Source organism: Orcinus orca, chromosome 4 (assembly GCF_937001465.1).
Source record: "Orcinus orca chromosome 4, mOrcOrc1.1, whole genome shotgun sequence".
NCBI classification, from domain to species: domain Eukaryota; kingdom Metazoa; phylum Chordata; class Mammalia; order Artiodactyla; family Delphinidae; genus Orcinus; species Orcinus orca.
In genome coordinates, this window is record NC_064562.1 from 83114823 (window position 1) to 83120890 (window position 6068).

A 6068-nucleotide genomic window follows, 5' to 3' on the forward strand; every position below is an offset into this window, starting at 1 on the left:
CTTGGCAAAGAACAAGAAAAAATTGTAGATAAACTTGCATGAAAGAAAGAACTGATGAGACTACATGGTAAACGTTGGATGTCTAACCAACTTCACTGGCAAAACTCCTTATTCCTTGTTGGACTGATGTTCAAGAATGAAGAAAATGGAAAATATTCTATTATTTTACATTTGGTTAATGGAATTTAAAGTGTAACATTTGGCTACTTTATCCCTGGATGTACCTATAAGAAGAGACAAACTCGATATCTAAAATAAACCTTGTCCTGCATTTGTACTTTACCTAGACAACATTGTAAAATGTTCTTAACAGTGGAGAATGGCACTAATAAGAGTAAGGATGAGCCTTATCCAACCAGAAAACAACATCGAAGTGGTTTATTTTAATTCCATGTGACACTCCAGTGATGCCAGAAGTGTGTTTCTGTCTTGGGTTCCATATGAACGGATGACTAGAAAGGATTCTGTCAAGATATTTTAAATTCTGAGACATTGCTCAAACGTTCCCCCCACTGTTAGCTAAGGTGACCATTTGTTTCTAAATTTTGCTTCTCTGTGATCCTGGAGTTCAAAAGTTATTGCTGGAGTTACACTATATTCTGCATGAAATACACAGTTCACAATTTAAAAAAATAGTAGCAAAATCCTTTTATGTCTGATTCATTTACCAAAATAGATCAGAATTTCCAATATATATTATATATTATCTATGTGTAACTATATATAATGATGTAATGTATATGATGCTAATATATATATATTTTTTTACATCTTTATTGGAGTATAATTGCTTTACAATGGTGTGTTAGTTTCTGCTTTATAACAAAATGAATCAGTTATACATATGTTCCCATATCTCTTCCCTCTTACTATGCTAATATATTTTTAAAATCCTCATTTAAGCAAAGACATTCTCTTCCCATACTGTCAGAATAATTTTTCTATTTTCTGTTAAAATTATGACAGTAATAATATTTATATTGAATGACTTGATTAAGTAATGAAAATGGCATTGTAGGTAATTTTCTTGATATTCAAATAATGCAATTTGTTAATCAACAGAAAAATTTTCCACTGTGGAACTCTGCACCCAAATTTCAACTACAGAATTTGATTTCATAGACATTTAAAGTTGGTAGAGATTTCAGTGATTAACCCAGAGGCTACAAAGTCCAGGACCAGACAGTGTAACTGAGTGAAGCCGCACCAGTGGCATATTAAATGCCAGTGTATTCCTCACTTCCACACACACCAATACGTGGGCCCACTGTTGTCAAATCTTCCAATTTTTCAAAACAAACAAGTGCAGGTTTTTGTGTGAAATGTCCTGGTTTAAATGTTCAACAATTGAGTGCCCACTCTGTGCCAGGCCCTGTCCTAGGTCCTGGGAATGTAACAGTGAACACAACCAACAAAATTCCATCTCCCTGGAGCTTATATTCTCATCACCAGTTTGTGGCATGAGAGCCAACCCAACCTCTGTGGAAATCGCCTTACTGTGGAAATCGCCTTTGTTGTCTGGGCAGGTGAGTTTCGGGACCTACATGTGTACTTCCAGGGGAAGGCCCCCTGCTGCTTCACGTGCAACCCAGTACACTGCCCAGAAGCTAACCTCTTCAGAAAGGTCTGGGGGAGCCCAGGGTTCCCTCCCTCCCCATCTGGACTGGGAGCTCCTCCAGGACAGGAAGTATATCTTTTTTTTTTTAAACTTATCTCTCAATCTTCAGCCCCAGGAGCGTTCATGGCCAGATATAGGCACTTTGTAAATGTCTGTCAACCTAAACCTGTAATTTCCCTGTAACTACAAAACAGAATTCTTAGTCTTCTTTCACATAATAGCTTTTAAATATTGCAAGGCATGTTTCTTTCAGAATTCTGGCTAAAGAGCCCCAGTTTTTTCAACCACTGGAGTGAGTTTCCAGCCCTATCACATCCTGGTCTTGGGACACCCTTTGGTTTGGGGTGTCCTCACACACAGCAACACCCCAGAAATGGATTGACCAGTTCAGAGAGCAGGATTAAACAGGCTTATTGTTTCAGGCAGCTGAACTGAAAACAAGAGTAGTTCTGTGTCCAGCCCTGTGCTCAAATTCAGGCTCCACTACTTACTGGCCACCTGACATTCAGTCAGTTATTTATCTGCCCTGGGCCTCAATTTCCTCATCCATAAAATGGAAATAGACTTACCTGACAGGTTGTGCATGAGAAGTAAACGAGCTAATACCTATAAAGTGCTTAGAACAGTGCGTGGCTCAGAGTAACCGTTCAATGTGTAACCGAGCAGGACTCTATGGGGCCTTCCCAGGAAAGACTTCTTCATGTCCTCCACCTGCCTCTTGTTTGTAGAAAAACTTTAGCCTCCTAGGCCTTCCCTGAGTTACAAAGAATAATCAGAGAAGTGAGAAAATGCAGAAACAAAGGAAAACGGTCAAGCAAGACAAAATAATAGTTGTACCATTAAAGTCAAGGACCTTTAGTTCCTCCTCAAGGGCTGTAGACAGTATTCTGAGCCACGTCCTTTGAGCTGTTTTGCAGATACTAAGACCCCACCAGGTGGAAGGAGTTAACTGCATGCTGACCACAAGCACGTAGACCCCAGATGGGTTGGAAGCAGAAGGTTGATGATGTGGACTCCCGATTACCTCACAACCAATCAGGCTGAGTAAGATCTCCGCCTGTCCACGCCATGATGGTTCCAACTGCTTCTGACACAGATGCCAAAGGACCACACAGGGGTAGAAAAGAGGTGGCGCCCCAGTTCCAGGAAGACCCTGCCTATTTCCAGAAAAGCACTGCATATGCCTCCCCTCATTAACCTTGCCCTTAAAATCTTACCTCAATCGTCCCCTGGGTAAGAAGTTGATTTATCACATAAGTTCCCAAGTTCTCTATTCTCTGGCCATTGAATAAAGCTTTGATCTCAGCTTCGACCTCATTTTTGGCTGCATGAACCCCAACAGAAAAAGAACCTTCCCCACTGAGGCAGGGGCCTGGGCTGGGCTAGGGCCCAAGTGCAGTCCATACAACCTAATTTGGTAACAAATGGGTATTAGCTATGATGACTACTACTGCTGTAGTCCAAATGTGTGCAATTGTGTCACACTTTTGGCCCCTGCTAGGCTTTTTCACATGACCTACCTTAAGTCAGTTCCCCCTCTTTCATGCTTATGCATCTGGTTGTTCTGAACTTTAGTACAACTCATTATACACTTACCACTTTTCGATTTCTTGATGCTATTTTCAGGCCCAACTATCTGTACTTTTCAGTCCAAGATTTGTGATTCAACAGTTGAGTATTGTGTCACCTGCACTGAAAACTATTGTTTAGCCCTTTGGTTTCTTAATGTATCGTGTTCATGGTTAAGTGTGCAAACAATCTCTGTTGCCTGAAGGACTGTCTTGAAGAATTTATGACAAAATATAAACCTTAGTCGTTTGGTTTATTAGAGAGATTCTCTCATCTCTAGATGTGGGTGGGGCAAGAATGAGGGTGGAAATGGGAAGGTGACAAAAGAGGAGGGACCTGGGAGGTAGAAGTTAACGATGGTGGGGAAACATATCAAAAAGGAAGCTCCCTGAACAAGGTTTTGAGAATCAGGGCTGTCACCAAAGACCTTATGATTTGGAAGCCCAGAAATGGCTTCATTCAATAATTCCACAAATATTTTTCAGGACCTACAATATGCAAGGCAACGTGTTAGAAGAAATAGGGATACATACATACATACATACATAAGATAGTCCCTGCTTTCAAAGAGGTAAGTGCTGGAGGTAAGATATGTAAATAAATAGATATAATACAATGTAATGTAATGCAATGTCTGTGTGAGATAGATACAAGCTAAATGCCTTTAGAATTTAGGGGCAGCATTTGTTACTTGTTGCCCTTGTAGATTGTATTACTGGCCCAATTCTTTACTTCTCCTTATATGCATGGTTTTTGTTGTGTAATTTTGCATTTCTTTCCTACTGTGAGTGGGGCACACTTACCTATCTCTTGGCCTTGGGCTTGTCCATATGACTTGCTTTAGGCAAAATGAGGCAGAAACGGTGTGCCAGTTCCAAATTTAGGCCTAAAGAGACCTCTGTTTCCACTTAGGTCTTTATCATGACCATTACATGCCTGATACTAGTTGCAGAGGCAATAGCCTGCGGACTGATCCATCAGTTCCACAGTTGACTAAAATCTTCTAATAAATCCCTTGCTCTTTATCATTCAGAGCAACTCTACTTTTCTATCAAACTCTAATATAGAAACTGGGTGGCTGGAAGTGGGGAGTTGCCCTAACAAAAACCTAAAACATGTGGCATTGGTTTGGGGAACAAGTGGCAGATGGATACTGGCAGGACCCTGAGAAGGTTGTTAGTGAAAACCTGAAAGGCCTGGATGAGGGTGTTAAAGAAGCCCGAAGAGCTTCCAAAGAGGCTGTCAAGGAGGGATTAGAGGAAAGAAAGGAAAACATCATTGGAAGCTAAAAGAGACCTTGATTGTGCAGTAGAGTTCAGCAAAACTGTCACCTGTGGTAAAATGGAAAATAAAAAATGTACCTTATAAACTTGATCCAGCTATGATTTCTGGGCAGTGCTGAGGGTACCACCTGGCTTTTTCTAGCTGTCTAAAGTAAAATGAGAGAGGAGAAACATACCATAAGGAACAAATTACTCCATTCTCAAATGTGATTTGGAGAAAATATAAAGCCTCAGAAGTCTTTTAAGCCAGGAAAGGGTTCTCATATTCAGAAATGGCTTTCAGGCAAATATCAAATCCAGAGCCGGGCCCTAAGATTTGTTTCAGACCTGAGAAAGATGACAGTGCCTCAGGACATTTCAGACGCAAATGGCCTTTACAAGTCTTGAAGGCCTGACTTTGTAGACCCTGCCCAAGGCTTTCAGGAATCTTAGGGATGTTGTTCATTAGCCTCACAGGGAGTCCAACACAGAAGGGACTGTTTCCAATAGATTTATGGAGGGCTTTTGTGTAATTGAATGGACGTAACAACTCCATAGGTTTAAAAACTTCTGTCAGCTTGGATAGGGATAGTAGAAAGAGACCTTGGGATCTCTAATTCCTATGGGCAGGAGGCAGGCTGAAAACACTACTCAGTGGCAAACATGTGATTTGTGGGAAAGAATGACTCAGGACAGGACAAAGAGCCATGGAGAATAAACCCCGGGGGTTATGCCTAAATCCTAGTCAAAGCAACAAGTTAATAAACTTAACTGTTAATAGACAACTGACTGGTGTATGCCTCTCATTCTCCCCACCCTCCTTTTAAAATGGGAAAGTCTAGAGAAGCGATGTTATTCCTAATAGGAATTTGGGGCAAAGAGGGAAGATTATTTCTAAGTTCATAAGTCTTCAGACTGAGAGGAATGGTACGAAAGGATCTTTACCCAAGTACCTCATCTATACCTGGACCTGATTAGATGATGAGCTCCTAGACTTTCAGCTGTCATAATGGAGGACCTGGGAAAAGTATGAGTTTATTTTTCATGTGGGAATGGTATGAATTACTGTGGTCAAATGGGCGACTGAAATGATAGCTCAGCATCTTCCATCCCATGTGTTCTTTTAAAAATGTGACTAGGTGGGGAGTTTACGCTCCCACCCTCTGGCAGGCTTATGAAAAAATGATACCACGTGACTTCTGAGGGAAGGTCATAAACAACAGGCAACAGCTTTTGACATGCTTGCTGGACTCACACTAGAGCCCTAAGTGGTCATGTAAACAGTCTAATGGCCCTGAGCACGGAGCCCACACTCACCCAAGGAGAGACACAACGAGGTTCTGAAACTAAAAGCCCTGGCCAGCCCCAGCCTAGCTCCCTGCTGTTTCCACTCCATCCAACATCTGACTGCAAACCTAAGAGACCCAGCGTGAAATCACTCAGCTGAATCCTTCCTTAATTCCTGATGCATAGAAAAACGGAGAAAATAAATGATTGTTGTTTTAGGCCACAAAGTTTGGGGATGATTTGCAGCAGTAACTAACTGAAACACTATGTTTCTGGTAGAAATGTAATACGAGTAAGTATAATTTAGATGAGACCACAATTTCATTTTCCAT